We start from the raw sequence: 16,846 nt of genomic DNA, 5'->3' as shown, positions 1-16,846 counted from the left end.
CAGCCACCTAATTAGGTGGCTGTTAGGTGGCTATTTGCTCCCTAGGGACGAAAAAAAGGATGTCTCAAACATCAGGAAATAGCATGAAACGTCCAAATGGACAATCAAATTTTAGGGTCATAAGGGTCAAAAAATTAAAATTTCAGGATCATAAAGATTGAACTTTTTGAACCAAAAAAGAAGACTCTTAAGGGATAGGAAATGGCATGCCATGTCGAGATCTGGAATAAAATTTTAGTCATAAGGATCATAAAGGTCAAAATTTTATTGTTATGAGGATTTCAGGGTCATAAGATTCAAAATTTTTTGAACTAAAAAAAGGGTGTTTCAGACGATGAGGAATTTCATGGAACTTCTAAATCTTCAGTCAAAGTAGGGTGACAAAATAGGTTCACAAGATTAAAAACTTGAGGGTCATGCGGATACAAAGATGAAAGTAACCCGGTGGCTTTTGGCGCAGTGGGTGAGTTCGTTGCCTCACATACGAAAGGTTCCAAGTTCAAATCCCGGCCAGGTAGAATGGTGTGATCTAACCATTTAAAGTCTTGATCATTATCGCAGTATACCCTAACCGGGTCGAAGCGATGTGAAATAACAATAAAAAAAAAAAAAAAAAGATGAAAGTGTATTCAGTTTTGCCCATCATTGGATAATAGTAGGCTTTGTAAACAGGGATCCACTATTTTTAGTATTAAAGCACTATTAATGCACCGACAATAATTTTTATAAGACTTTTATGATTTTTGTGTTGAAATGATAGTAAATCAATGAGAAACCCATCCGAATCGTCCCCTTGTGAAACTAATGGGACTAGATACTTGAAAGATTTCATCAGTGTGGTACGCTGAAATTTTTCTAGTTTTTGTTTATGTCCTTTCTTAATTTCTGTGTTGCGTTATGGTTTTCATCTCATGTCTCTGAATCTATGCTCAATATCTCATAAACATGAATATCATTGAAATAATTCCTTTCCAAACCACAAACAAAACAGCATTCAGTTAATTATAACTATTAAGGAAATAGACTGGGAAATAGGAAATTTGTCCTCGCAAAGTTATTATTGCGAGCTATTATTACAGTGATAATTGAATGGATTCAATCAGTAGTGAAAGAATAGAACAAGATGTATCATTGTAATCCGAAAATTACTCTTTAGGCGATATCTCGGAATGCAAGAGATATTTTTGTAGATTTCGTCTTATATACCACAAGAAAAATCTTTACCAAAAAGTGCTATTTTGCTTTGATCCTGAGATCTTGTGAAAAACTAATTGAGAACTAAATTTGAAAATCATTTTTTTATAAATATTGTTGAAACTGCGCTAGATGGAAAACTTTTCGCGAGAGTTTTTTTCTGTAGATCTCATTCTGTTCTACAAAAAAAATTTTACAAACATTTGTCTATCTTCTTAAAATTCCTAGATATTTTTGAAAACTAAGTTTGTGGGGGGACTAAATTGTATTTTTCTCTCTATTTCACCTTTGAATTCTTTAAAGCGAAAGAATTGAAAATAGGTGTTGTTTAGGATATTTTCTGAACTTTACGATGAAAAAAAAACTTTTTGAGTTTTTAATAACGATATTTGCCTCGAAAATGGTTTTCATTTTTTTTTATAGTAGATGATAATTACAATTTAAAAAAAAGTTTTTAGAAGAAAAAAAATTTTTTTCAATAACTGATAGCTTATTTTCAACTATACTTTTCGATAAAAAAATTGAAAAAACTTTCAAAATTTGAAGGCCATCCTTTATATACAGAATTGGCGAATTCGCTCACATCCATTGCTTCATTTTATTCACAAAATCAATGAAATGCCGTCGGCTCATCTCCATTTTCAGTCAATTATTCAGTAAAATAAGTATTAAGAAAAAGTGTTAGACCAAGTGCATTACACAGTGTAGATCGTGATTCCAGGAATTGAGATTGGATAGATATCATCGCACGTGTGCGACAAATTTTTTTTTTAACTTTTTTGAATTTCACTCGTTGGGCTCTCGTACACACGAGGCGCTTCTTTCATTTTTAAACATGCAATTCCAGTCAATTTGCCTATCGATCCACGCAGCTGTCTCACGCGTCACACTATATACAGTGGTAGTTCCTAGCATCCATATCCAACAAGATTCATAGTTTTGTACGGTTCTTCGTTATACATATCCCAGTGTATGGCACTCTTCTTGCTTCCTAGCTCAGACAATACTTCTCGCTTGATCACTGACGTGTGATCTGTAGTCGTAAGTTCTAGGACCAATGCTATCAAGAGGAGAATAATGGACTGCACGGAGATAAATTTTCTAGAAAAATTCTAGTGCTAGCATGGTAAAAGGGGCTCAAAGTGACGGCCAGGGAAAAACCCCAAGGCTGCCATTGAAAATTTTATTGAGTAGCACGTCAATTGTTCTCGTGCTTGAATAAATTTTTCACTGCAATCCGCATCAATTTTACCAGAAAAACCTAGAAATTTTACCTTAACAACGCTAGAGTTTTTCATAGACGGTAGGTTGAGATTTTTGCCAGTATTCATACTCGAATTTTCATAAAAAATTTCTCTCCGTGTATCGTCTTACAGACACCCAAAAATCTCATTAAAAGGAAACAAGATGCTTTCTTATCCGTAAGGGACTTCTCTTCTCTTCCAACAAAAGATACCAATTTCTTGGAAGAGTCGGAAGATAAAACAAGGTTTTCAATTCTTTCAAATAATAAGCCAACTCAAATACCAATTGATGAATGAACTCATTCCAAGAAAGACCATTTCTTAGAATGGAGAAATTAAGTATTTTCCAGTATATGCCATGTCATTAACCTTTTTGACGTTATTATCTTGTTTATCTCAAATGTCTAGTCACCCTCCCGTGAATTAGCTAAGGTGGTGGAAACTAAATAAAATACTCTTGGAATGTATAGATTTGTATCTCTGGATAGTAGGACCGTTTCTTCCTGGAAGTAGACCGCCAATTACACAGACACACTGCTCTTACATCATCTCTTCACGTTACGTTTTTCGGTGATAGTGGTGTATTGAACGATATAGGTAATATATCACCGTGAAGGAGATTGAACGAGAGTGTGGGATACAACAGGAGCAACGCCACCAAGCCCCGTAGGAATATCGCAGAATACCCTTCCCGCTTCTGAAATACTTCTTTTTCTTTATCGCCCAATTTTCCATTGCACCGTCTTCGTTGCCGGAAAATATGAGTGGCAATTATCGATATGGTAAGTATATTGGCAACTCCTTTACTGCGGAATCAAATCAACGCCCCAGTGTGATAATCTGTGTACGCACAATTATCATTAGAGATGTGTTTTTCCCATTTGTCCGTAATTTTCATGAATTGACTCTGAATATCAATGAAAAATTACAAATAATCATGCTATTTGTGAATTGAAGAATTTGATGAAGCTATTCAGGTGACCGAGGGCCCATGCCTATTTCCTACAATTTGATTTTCAAACAATAAACTATTCACGATGACGTCTGGTATGTACAGGGTGACAAATGGCAATAGGTGAAAATTAAACTATCATAGTTTTGTTGATTGATGTAGGAAAGGAAGGACCATCATGTTTGTAGACACAATAGACTTTGCAAATTTATTTGCAATTAGTTAGAGTTGCATTTCATTGTATTAAAAATAAAAATTCACACGGTGAAAGAATTGATCAAACACATTCGCGGACATATGACTAATGGGAAATACTCTCGAAGTGTCCTCCATCAGAATTTGCGCAATAGTCAAGGCGTTTCTAAAAACTATGAAAGACTTCTTCAATTTTAGCTTCAGAAATATTAGAAACACNGGTGACAAATGGCAATAGGTGAAAATTAAACTATCATAGTTTTGTTGATTGATGTAGGAAAGGAAGGACCATCATGTTTGTAGACACAATAGACTTTGCAAATTTATTTGCAATTAGTTAGAGTTGCATTTCATTGTATTAAAAATAAAAATTCACACGGTGAAAGAATTGATCAAACACATTCGCGGACATATGACTAATGGGAAATACTCTCGAAGTGTCCTCCATCAGAATTTGCGCAATAGTCAAGGCGTTTCTAAAAACTATGAAAGACTTCTTCAATTTTAGCTTCAGAAATATTAGAAACACCCTTCTGGATAGCGCTTATCAGAGCCTCTTTTGTCTGAGGATTGTCCGCGTAGCAGAAGTCTTTGAGATAACCCTACAAGAAAAAATCACACGGGTTCAAATGCGGTGAGTATGGTGACCATTCCATCCCTGCTCGGGCGAAGCGAGGATACCCTAAGCCGATGCCGCGATCACCATATACTTTGTGCAATGCAGCAAACACATCATCAGTTCGATGAGGTGTTGCACCATGTTGCATAAAATGGAAATCTTTCACCAATCCTTTTTTCTTAGCGAATGGATAAAATTTGGTTTCCAACATTTCTCGGTAACTCTCCCCTGTAATGGTCCCTTCCAAGATTTCCACATGTATTTGTTTGATCGACAGAGCTGTCCAAACTGTAACTTTAGTAGGGTGGAGCGGTTTTGCTACTGATGAATGTGGATTTTCACTCCCCCAAAATCGATAATTTTGTTTATTCACGTAACTATTAAGGTAGAAATGAGCTTTATCCGTGAAAATAATTCGATTGGCTTCGATTTCAGCAATTTTTAAATATTTGCGTATAACCCTACCGCATCAAACGTAGGGTCTCTCGGTTCAATTCTAACTTCACAGCCGCCTTACGTATTGAATCAATTCGATGATTTTTAAAATGTTTTTCCACCTTGTCCACTACTTCTTCCGTCGTTACTGTATAAGATGGACCTGGAAGATCATGGCGACGATCCTGCAGGGTATCATAGTTAACAAAATTATCAATTACCCTATACGCCTCTGTCGCACCTTCCGATTCCGTGGAAAGCGCCGCGTAGTGGTGAAAAATTTAAACACTGGGGTGTGCTGAAGTTGACAGCTGTACGGAGTTCTGATTGTTTTCATTATTTTGTAATGAAAATAATTACAGAAAAGGTGTGCACTGAATATTTAGGACTAAATAAATAATAAATATGAGAAATGTGATTATCTCTTGTGGTTTTCAGAGCGTATCGACCGTTTACGCAAAAAATCACTCTCAAAGGGTGAGTTATTTTTATTTGGGTATTCATTATTAAATAACATTATCCCGAATATTTTTGTCAATGTTTCGTAGATCTTATATGTTGAAAACATAAATAGGTAAATCCATTGATGAATATTCAAAATTATCTAAGGTTTCGTTACTTATTTAAAGCAGGTAAAGGACTTTTCAAAAGTCTTTTTGTGGGAGATGTTCGAGAAGAAATTGATGGAAAAAATCGAACCATTTATGGTAGTGTGCGATCTCAAGTCAAAGTTAATTAGGATAAGTATAATGTCAAAGTGGAGGTAGGCATCTTAAGAAAATAACAATTGATTTGGTTGTTTATTGATTTGTTGGTATTTCGATTTTGCAAACGTGCAGCTCTCCGTTCATCCGGTGGTTTCCGTCCATAAATACTAGAAAAAATTGATGGAATATAAGCTGGCTCGTGCATATTTTCTGATTTTTTACCACCAACGAAATGTGTACTACATACTCGTGCCTCCGCGCTTGCAATCCAAGGCGTACCATCCGGATTTCTGGGAAATTATTTTGAAACTCAGATTTTCACGTATGAAATAATTACACAACTATTAATGACACATTCCACCAATTACTGATGAACGATCCAGTTTGTAATTTTTTAGTTGAGTGAAAATTTTGCCACTCTTTAGAAACATTGAAAAAAGCAGTCTCCTCCTACATTTTTAGCCTTCTATCTCATGCAGTCTACTAAAAAACCACTCATATTTACTATTTTCCTATAAAAATTTCAACTAATTAATTGATTATTGTTCAAAGATTCAATTTTCGGAAAAAAAAAACCTACGAATGCTCTGGCGATATACTAAAATGGTCGATTTTTGTGGCAAATTTCGTTGGTTTTTTAACTCGCGCCTAGAAAATTAGAATTTTTTATATTTTTATATGGGAATATGGGTTTCTGGCAAAAATTTATTGAAATTTCAAGGTGTGCTGAGTATTAGGACATGTGGAATCAAATTTTGAACTTCAAAAATTTTCAAACTTCCAGATTTCGTGGATACTTTTAAAAAGATTTCCTGTTTAAATTTTGGTTATGTACACAAAAGTCTAGAAGTTACATTCAAACCAAAAATTTACTTACAATTTTCACGTACTTCAAAATTTTTGAAAATGTTTGCAATTCAAAATTTGATTGTGCGTGTCCTAATGCTTAGCACAGCGCAAAATTTTAATATCTTCTTGCCAGAAACCCATATTTTCTGATAAAAAAAAAAATATTAATTTTCTGGATGCCAGGTAGGAAACCACCGAAATTTGACACAAAATGTCATTTTAGATCATTATAATATGGTGTTAGAGCATTTGCATTTTTTTCACCAAACTTCTACCATTTTTCTTGAAAAAAGCATCTATGTATTTTTCGAGTAAAACTCACTCAATATACGTGAAAAATTAATTAAAATCTTATCAGGCAAACACTGGATATAGGTGTTCTCGTGGACTGGACCAGATAAAAAGCTAAAAGTTCAGAAGACGTTTTTCACTGTCCCTGAAAAGTGGAAAAATTTTGTGTCAAATAAAAAATTACACGCTGGATCGTTGGTCGATAATTGGTAGAATGTGCCAAATATACTCATTTTCAATTATATGTGAACAATCAATAACCATTAGGATGTTGACAAATTAATTTTTGAAATAAGGAATAATTTCACTTACATGCGTTTGACAGCTGCAATCCATTTTTCCTTTCGTTCTTTTTCATACTTTCTCCTCGGAAATCGATAAAATTTTAATTCTGGATTCTTAGCTTTAGTATTGTGACATCCGACAACGCTACACATTCGGTTAGAACCCACAATTTTATCCATTTCAACGATTAAAAAATGCCGTATTACATACACAAAGTCATGCGGGCCCAACTGATGCGCACCTCTGTGCCGTACTTTTCTGCCGCCTGATGGCGCGTCAAGCAATGCGACAGAGGCGTATAAAAAAGAACACATTGACTCAAAAAATTTATTGGGGATTAACCTAAAAAAAATTTTTACAGGAGAACTAAAAAATTCCTACCGTTTAAAAGTGGTTTCACTCTCAATTCTGACTACCAAACTTACTACGAAAGCCTCTATACACATTTGTGTAATTTTATCCTCGGGAATAATAGCACTCAATGAGATACATTTTTTCTTTGACAGTAATAAGCTCACTCATTTTGGGGAATATGAACCTGACCCCGGAGTGTCCCAACAGAGTTTGCCAGGCTCCAAGTTTTAACCTACAACAACCCGATCCCTAGTCATAAAGTGGAGAAGGAAATATAGGGGAAAAGTTTTCACCTATACTTATTTGTCACCCTGTACATGTGCTAGAGGTGTCATCGGAGATTTTTTTTTTAGAAATTCTTCGTTCAATCATAGAGCAGGTATGAGTCGATGATCGAATAAGCAAAAGAATAAAAAGTGTGAAAAATTAATCATTCTTATCATTTGGAACGTCCAATATCCCGAGAAGATATTTCACTTCAGAAGTGATTATTCTTTTCACAAGAACATGTTTTATTCTCCCTGTCATATCATTTTTTAATGGAGAAGTCCCACTAAGATCATAATGACAGAAACGCGCGTGGCACATCAAGAGTCCTTATGATTAAAGGAGCAAGGCGTTTTGTATTTGTTTTTCAGTTATCGAGAAAAAATAAATCGATTTGTTTTTTTCTCGATGAATGACGAAAATAATCGATTGTATACCAATCGATTGTGGTGACAGTTTCTCTCAGTTGTTTTTGTCAGAAGTTAGCCGAGGAAAAATACGAAAAGAAATTCCCACGGAAAAAAGTGTGAGAATATTATTATAGGAGTGTGAGAATATTATGGGAGAGAAGAAATATCGATGTGTATTTTAATCAGGGACTGAGAGTGTGCTCCCGCTCCCACTCCACTCTTTGGCCAAAGAGTGCTCTTTCAAAGAGCGCTCTTGCAAAGAGTGAAAAGAAGAGTGAAATGTCGGGAGCGCTCTTTCAAAGAGTGAAAAGAAGAGTGAAACGGCGGGAGCGATCTTTCAAAGAGTGAAAAGAAGAGCGAAATGTCGGGAGCGCTCTTTCAAAGAGTGAAAAGAAGAGTGAAACGGCGGGAGCGATCTTTCAAAGAGTGAAAAGAAGAGCGAAATGTCGGGAGCGCTCTTTCAAAGAGTGAAAAGAAGAGTGAAACGGCGGGAGCGATCTTTCAAAGAGTGAAAAGAAGAGCGAAATGTCGGGAGCGCTCTTTCAAAGAGTGAAAAGAAGAGTGAAACGGCGGGAGCGATCTTTCAAAGAGTGAAAAGAAGAGCGAAATGTCGGGAGCGCTCTTTCAAAGAGTGAAAAGAAGAGTGAAACGGCGGGAGCGATCTTTCAAAGAGTGAAAAGAAGAGCGAAATGTCGGGAGCGCTCTTTCAAAGAGTGAAAAGAAGAGCGAAATGTCGGGAGCGCTCTTGCAAAGAGTGAAAAGAAGAGTGAAATATCGGGATCGCTCTTGCAAAGAGCAAAAGTGGGAGCGAAATGGCGCAAGAGCGCTCCCATCATTTCCCTTTCNTTCAAAGTTTTAGGCAGAAGTTAATACTATCAGGGACTGAAAGTGCGCTCCCGCTCCCGCTCCACTTTTTGGCCAAAGAGTGCTCTTTCAATGAGCGCTCTTTCAAAGAGTGAAAAGAAGAGCGAAATGTCGGGAGCGCTCTTTCAAAGAGTGAAAAGAAGAGCGAAATGTCGGGAGCGCTCTTGCAAAGAGTGAAAAGAAGAGTGAAATATCGGGATCGCTCTTGCAAAGAGCAAAAGTGGGAGCGAAATGGCGCAAGAGCGCTCCCATCATTTCCCTTTCCATACCTTTTTTTCTATTATGCAATACACTTTTTAATTTGCAATTTATCGAGACCTAATTTTTTTCTTTTCACCAAAATCATTTGTTGGAAAAAACAAACATACACGATGCCCCAATTGGGGAAAAATGAATGTTAGAGTACATATTTGCCGTTATTTGTGTTCATTATTCAGTGAGATGTTGACTCTTAGTTGCCAAACAATTTTTGTTATCAACAAAAGTGGTAAGTGTNCAGGATGTTGACTCTTAGTTGCCAAACAATTTTTGTTATCAACAAAAGTGGTAAGTGTTATTTTATTCAAAATTATCCTATCGTAAAAAAGAGCACTGTCACGGCGGCCTCCACAAATGCGCATTGCGCATGCTCATGGCACAGTGACGCGAAGTGTCATGGCGCACCGGAGAATTTTTGGCGAGTCCACAAGAGACGTTTCATGACGATGCGATGGGGCTATTTAGAACAGCGCGCGAGAATTACAAAGCGGAGTTATAACTTGAATTTAGAAATCACCAATTCCTCAATTGAATTAGCTAGAAAGAGCTCGAAAAAAAGGAATCGATAATTACCGTTTTTCGAACAAAATTCCGAAAATATTTGCAATTTTCAAGATTCCCTTCTTAAGAATGAATAATGGAATGGTTCTCACTTCTAAAAATACAATTATTTTGACATTAAATTTATTTTTGTAAAATTCTGGGAGTAGAGAAAATCTGTTACAATTTAGGAAAAATTATTCTTGGAATGAAATATTCATTATCATTGAATGATTCTAAAAAAAAGGGCTCATGGTCTCCGAAAATCTCGATTTTTCAATCATCTTATTAATTTACACCAAAAAGACGTCTTCCTATTATTTTTCTATATTTTTGAAATGGTTCCCCATAATTATGAGCAAAGAGCAATTTTACTAATGGAGATAATGGAAAAAAGAATTAAAATTTCAGGGATCATTAAGTAGTCATTTTTAGGAGTGTTTTAATTAATTGAAAGGTAAAAGTAAATTCTAGCAATATGAAAATCAAAACTTTCAGGTTACTTGAATTATTATGCAGTACATGAATATCCTATATCTAAGTACTCTGCATTTTTTATTAATGAAGCAATTAGAATTTTCCAATCAATTTAAGTCAGAAGAAAATAGAATCATTCAACTTTCTTAATGTTGCGTTTATTGAGGTTTCCTCCAAACCAAGCTGATTAGAATCAATGGATAGAGTTATGAAATTATCTTACAATTTTAATTGTTAAGTATAGGAGAATCTGAATGCAACACAGTAAAAAATAATAATAATACCCAAATTAAAAAATTCTATTACGAATAAAAAATAGCGATTAAAGACTCCATAATGGCAAAGAGCAAGAATGATTATATTCATATCATATCATCTGAATCATTAAGATGAATTTCACAATTCTCATGAAGATTCACGAAAAAGGATGGAGCAGAAGCCAAACTGTCATTTTCATTTTCAATTTTTAATATACTACTTCAAACATGGAGTGATGCATTACTGAGTGATCTAATGGAAAATGATAACAGTGTTAGCATGTACTTCTACCAGAAGATCAGTAAACATTGAACACCACCAATTTACTCTCTAAATTATGTTTGAGGNACAAAGCGGAGTTATAACTTGAATTTAGAAATCACCAATTCCTCAATTGAATTAGCTAGAAAGAGCTCGAAAAAAAGGAATCGATAATTACCGTTTTTCGAACAAAATTCCGAAAATATTTGCAATTTTCAAGATTCCCTTCTTAAGAATGAATAATGGAATGGTTCTCACTTCTAAAAATACAATTATTTTGACATTAATTTTATTTTTGTAAACNAATATAAAAATTTAGGAGCTAATAAATTAGGACATTTTTTTCATCAGTTGTATTGTTTTTGCAATGAGTATGATTATGAACAATGAATTGAAAATAGAAATGTGCAATGTGATAAAAAAAGGGGTATAAGGAAAGGACTATCGACATAAATATGAGAATGGAACCCTTCAGCTTGACTGAGATAATTCAAAACCGAAACTGTTAAGACTGAACCCTTAATATGAAAATTTTGAAGTTTGTCTAATTTCTGATATAAGCACTCATTGAGAGAAGATTTTTGAACATTAATAACTATTATTTTGAAAAGACGAATAAGGAATGAATTAAAGAAACTTCGAGGAAGTTGGCAGGTTCTTTAAAAAATCAGAATCTTCGGTTTCTATCTGAATGTAACATGATTCGCGGTTTTTTCAATTTAAAGCAATTACGAGGTTTTCGCCTAAAAAAATTGAATTCTCCACGAGTTTTCGAGATTTTGAAAAAATTTTCGGTATCTCTCAAACGGTAAATTATTTGTGAACCAATAAGGAAAGAACAATTGATAGACAAAGGGGGAATTTTTCGAATAAAACTAATATGGAGGAGTCATGTAATCCTAACCATGGCACTCCGATTGATTAATATAAGCAATAAGAACACAATTTGAAAAATTTGATCAATTCCTTGAATTTTCTCAACAATTCCACAAAAATTTTCAAGTTTAGACAAAAATTCAGGATTTCGTGGGATATTTTACAAAATTTCAGAGCATTCATCAAAGTTTAAAGTTTATGCCATCGTCAAATAATAAAATTGTGAAGAAAATCGTGAATGCGAGGAGTAGGTACTCCGAATTTTGAAAAATAATTGAATGCTTTCATAAAGGAGTAAAGAGGAATGAAGGGAAAGAAGGCTAAAAAATTCTGGGTTGTGGGTATTATTATTTTGTACTCTGAATAGAATTTTGATAATATCCATAGTTACAACCTCATTCAGTGAGCACAGGAATTTAGAAATAGTGAATCGCTTATTGAAATATTGGCATCGAAGAAATGATGAACTCAGAAGAATTGCTTACATAGTAATCTTAATACTCAGTATAATAAGAAAATGATGAATCATTAATTTTTGAAAGAAATACAAAGAATGTAAAAAATTCACAAGTCTCTGTATTGTTGATACAGGTGTACTTTTACGTGGATACGTCTATGGTTTTTGTTTTTCTCTCATGAACTTCATAGTTTTTTCTCATACATATTTATTTGAATAAGCATATATGTACAGTTACATGTTTTACATGTTTTAATATCAGTTTATTGAATATTGGCCGATGAAACGAAGGATATGATGTGATTCCGCTAAGGCTTATACTCAATTCCACAAGATACCTCATAACGAAAACATAGACGTGTCCACGCCAAGATGAGAAAAGGAATAATGACAGTGCATCAACATCGCAGCCTTGGCGGCGTTATTCAATAGATAACAAAGAAATTTGCGATACGATTTTAGAGAAAATAGAGAATGGAAACAAGAATCTGTTGGAATCGATTTTCATCGGATCTCACCATTTAGGAAATAAACTACACATCTTTAATTTGAGAAAACAACAAGAAGATTTCAATTTCTTGCTATCCCAACTGAATTTGAATATAAATTGGTGAAATGAATCGATGAAATCATCAGAATCTATTAAGTAAGGTTTTGAAAAATTCATCAGTTTGAGAGTGATTCTAACGTCCATGGCACCCTTCATTCCACATTACATTCATATTCAAATGAACAAAGCGCATTTTCATGATCATTTTCATGAGCAATAGCATCAACGTCGCGGCCGCTTGCGGCCGCGACGGTGTTAGTATAATTAAAAAATATGCATTTATCGGAAAATATGAGAATCACTATATGAGACTTTTTGAGGGGACTTATTGCAGAAAAATGGACAAAGCGAACAGAGATTGATAACTATTCACTTCGTTCTAAGAACAAATTAGTCTGTTTGGAAAGGAAATGATTAAACGTTGTGATGATTTAGAAAACATTTAGTCTATAAAATATATTTTCCGTGACTTTCCATAATTTTTTTCGTTTATCGTTGCCGATTATTTTTCCAACAAATACTTTTTGAAAATAGTATATTGTGCACCTAGGGCGGAAAGTCATGTTTTCCCGCCCGGGGTGCACATACGATTTTTCCGTACATCTGCGAAGGGAAGTTGGTATTTTGCTTCCTGAGGAGCGGGAGGAAAGCGAGTACTTTCCACCCGAGGATGGAAAGTTGCTCCCGAGGGTAGAAAGTACTGGCTTTCCGCCCTTGGGCGGAAAGTAATCAGTACTTTCTGCCCAAGGGAGCAACTTTCCACCTTAGGGCGGAAAGTGCTCACTTTCCTCCCGCTCATCAGGGAGGAAAGTTACAACTTTCCGTGCAGGTGTGGGGAAAATGCTGTTTACGGTTCTGTCAAAGGTTCATAACTAAGGACGTCTGTATTTTATGGGAAAATACTGGAATAGTTTTCCAATGGGAAGAGGCGAATTGTCTTGGAAAATGACATCGATTTCAGAAAAATGAATAATTGCTGATATTTTATTCTCAACAAATTATATTTAATTGTTTTCAACAATGGTACAGGCACCCTAAAAATTTAGAAAAAATATATTCAATAGACTATGATTGGATCGACTTCCGCTAATTGTTTTTTTTTTTCATTTTGCAACTAAGTTTCAGTCAGTGTCACCTCTGCGCAATTGTTGAACAATTGAATATTTCCGAAACGTACCGGCAAAATGAAACAAAACGAAAAAAATAAAGCTTATTTGAATTGTAGTCTATAAGATATATTCTTTGAGGATTTTTTTTGTATGATGATCAATTTTTCCGAACTGGATTCCGTTTTCTTTTATAATATGCCTTTTCCCCGCAAAGGACTATTCTTGCGTTTATTTACTAAAATGCATGTTTCTCAAGTTCTGAAATTTGGGGAATGGTAATCATCTTTTTGATTGATTAATAAATGATTGTTGAAGTGCCGATCAGGAACGACGAGCAAAAAAATCACTGAAAATCAAGTAAACACAATTCCAACATGGATTTTTTGCAAGACTTTCTAAGTAGGAATCATGTTATTTTTCAACCATATGATTGGTTAATAAGAAAAAGTGGATTCATTTTTCTATATATAATTTACAGTTGAATAACGATTATGACTTTTGTAATAAACAAAAGAATTATCTAACAACTACGAGTAAATAGAATCATATGATTTATTGTTTGATACCACGTGTAATACAAGAATAATAGAAATCTACTGTCACATGTTTCTTTTCTCGTGAAATATATGATTCAAACTACATCAACTTTTTCCTTGGTCGGAAGTTACGAAATAATTATAAAATTAATCATAGTGGTCATAATTAGGGCCGAAGACTTCATTCTCTGAAAAGTCTGGTAACAAAGTTGGTAGGCAACGTACACTGCCTACGTGTGGCCGATGGATTGCCAGCGTATGTTGCCTAGCAACTTTGTTACCAGATTTTTTGGAGAAAGATGTCTCCGGCCCTAGTCATAACAATCATTATGGAGTAAAGCATGACAGTCACAATGGGAAAAACAGTAATAACGATGACACTAACAACTAAGATAAAAATTAACATTATTGGAATTTTCAAAAATCGGAAAAACGTACTGTACGCCTACAAATAGGAGAAAAGAGTCCCCCGTCAGTTTCAATTCTCTGAGTGATTACCTCAGCAAAACTCATTCCAGATTCAGTGGGAGTACTCGCGTTTGAAGATCCAGAGGATGGACTATTATCACTCTCAGTTGCTCTCCGTTGACGTCGATGGCTTGACTTGCTAGCAGATACTGGAAGTCTTTTGGTGTTTTGATGATTACATCGGACAATCATGATATCGTTCAGGATCTGTCCCGTGAGATTCTCTCTTAATGATGAATATATGAATCGTACACCTGAGAACAAGCGTTCTACGCTTACTTGCGTTGCTGGCGCAGCGTGAACTACAGTGGCCAGCTTATATAATTCTGGCATCAGATTCTTTTTGGTTTCCCAGTATTGGAGAATGTTGGCCTTTCAATCCAGACTTTAAAATTATTAATGAATAAAGAAGAGAAAATTGCGTTAAAATTAAGAGGTTTTTATTATTAATACTACAGTGACATTTCGTTTTCATCCTGATGGATTATTATTAATAACTGCAGTGAATAACTGCAGTGATATTTCGTTGTCTTCCTGGTGGAAATTATGTAAATAGATTTCTTTCAACATAAATCCTTTGACGTATATAATAAAAAAGTACAGTAAAACAATAAATAATCTTGATGTTATCGAGTTTTATATGTGTTTACATACATCCGTTAGCTTCTTTTTCAGTTGGAAAAAGAAGTCGGTAGTCGTGAACTACGTAAAGAGAAGAGAAAAGAAAAGGGAAAAAAATTACTCGTGAATCGTAGAGTAGAATTGCCTACTTTATTAAACGTTCAAATATTTCTCCAATTCTCCAACATCAAAACGAGATTTGATTCATTTATATCGCATCACTTGGTTAGACGATTTTTTTGACAATTAAACATGATTTGCTTCATTTCATTTTCTACAGCTTTTTTTTCCCCTATGAGAAAGACAAGGACAGAGACGAAAATTAGCTGCAATTGATGTTGTTAGAAATCAATTGTTCTTAAATATTGGAAAAATATTTTTCCATTGAATAAAACATATTCTCATGTGATTTTTATTCTTCTCCTTTTTTCAGACCGGGTTTGAAGCAAATACGTGAAGGAGGTGTCGAGTTTATCTTGTTATCAACCCACCGGAGAGTTTTCCTTTGCTGGCGGAATAATCAATTTGTATCGATGAATGTGGTGATTTATTGAAGAAATTGATGATATTGATGGGATAATTATGATGATGATGTTGATGATAATAATAATGATGATGGTGATGATTTGTCGATGAGAAAGATGACTTTGATTTTTGATTTTATGAATTATTTATGATTTGATGATATACTAATTGATACAATGAATGATAAATTGGAAATGATGGAAATATTGCGATGTATGTCCATAAAAGTTTTATATGAGTGAGATCAAATTACAGAGATTTTAATTGGTTTTGAATGTACGAGAATTTGAATTGAATTTGAATTTGTGCGAAACAAATCTAATCAATCGAGTTACTTCAGAGTGCAGCTGACTTCCGATGATAGCATGAAATTTCCAGATTTGAAAATTCGAATGCATTATATGACCTGTCATATGATAGTCATGTCATCCTCTTCTTGCGGTTCGGATTTTTTTTTTCTAAATTTTAACTCTTTTTGAATTTTTATATTTTATGGTAAACGAAAATAGCTTCTTAATGTTTTTCTATGGTATTTGTAATCAGACAGATTCTCAGCGCGCGTTATGGATCCTCATGATTAAAAGAGCAAGGCTTTTGTCTTTTGTTTTCGATTTTCATCTATCGAGAAAAAGTGAATCGATTTTATTCTTCGATATGATAATCGATTTATGTATTAATCGATCTCTCTTATGATTAAAAGAGCAAGGCTTTGTTATCATTTGTTTTTGATTTTCAGCTATCGAGACGAGAAAAAAGGGATTCGATTTGTTTCTTTGATGGGTATGATAATCTATTGCGCATTTCGATTGCGTACGTATTAACCGATTGTGATCTGATCACATAATTTTCCTTTTCATAAAAAAATCGAGACAGCTGAGGAAGCAAGCAGAACGCAGTGAGCATATGATCGTGAGCATGTCACTGAGTGATGTTTCAATGCTTTCTTCGCTATCAATAAATTGATGGTATGCTTCCGAATGGTTTCAGCATAATAAATTTTTCTCTCTCGCATATTTCTCCCCATTTTTGCTATTTGCATCTTTTTCGCCCCCCATCGAAACTCTTTCCAACCTCCTGTATTGCATTTGGTAAAGGTTGGAGGATACCCTAAGCTAGGGGAAAACCTGACCAGATAAAGGCGTCCTTTCCGTTACTCGTTATTGCGAGTATTTTTTCCAACGTCAAATTGGTATGCATACACGCATGAAAAAATTCAATAGAAAACCTAGCGAATTCGCTAGAAA

The 16,846-nt window shown here is 34.6% G+C and overlaps 3 long non-coding RNA genes across 5 annotated transcripts; 2 read left to right on the top strand and 1 right to left on the bottom strand.

Annotated features, from left to right (window-relative positions):
• The first annotated feature begins 2,104 nt into the window (after positions 1-2,104).
• On the top strand, positions 2,105-15,685 carry LOC107045000. 2 transcript variants are annotated; one of them, XR_001461399.1, is made up of 4 exons: positions 2,105-2,235; positions 2,909-3,220; positions 14,507-14,670; positions 15,511-15,685. It is a non-coding gene; the product is annotated as an uncharacterized LOC107045000 (long non-coding RNA). The 2 variants fall into 2 exon arrangements; XR_001461398.1 differs by lacking the exons at positions 2,105-2,235; positions 2,909-3,220 and adding an exon at positions 7,848-7,918.
• Positions 4,921-7,499, top strand: LOC107045001. The gene is made up of 3 exons (XR_001461400.1): positions 4,921-5,006; positions 5,078-5,116; positions 7,278-7,499. It is a non-coding gene; the product is annotated as an uncharacterized LOC107045001 (long non-coding RNA).
• On the bottom strand, positions 5,091-7,367 carry LOC107044999. 2 transcript variants are annotated; one of them, XR_001461397.2, is made up of 4 exons: positions 7,197-7,367; positions 6,799-7,113; positions 5,594-5,636; positions 5,091-5,513 (listed from the first exon to the last, which is right to left on the bottom strand). It is a non-coding gene; the product is annotated as an uncharacterized LOC107044999 (long non-coding RNA). The 2 variants fall into 2 exon arrangements; XR_001461396.2 differs by having other exon boundaries at positions 6,799-7,036; positions 7,153-7,360.
• Positions 15,686-16,846: the final 1,161 nt, after the last annotated feature.

This window comes from Diachasma alloeum, unplaced genomic scaffold, assembly GCF_001412515.2.
Source record: "Diachasma alloeum isolate Michigan unplaced genomic scaffold, Dall2.0 Dall_scaffold_00859, whole genome shotgun sequence".
NCBI lineage: Eukaryota > Metazoa > Arthropoda > Insecta > Hymenoptera > Braconidae > Diachasma > Diachasma alloeum.
The sequence above is the reverse complement of the archived record's forward strand: the minus strand, read 5'-3'. Positions and strand labels throughout refer to the sequence as shown.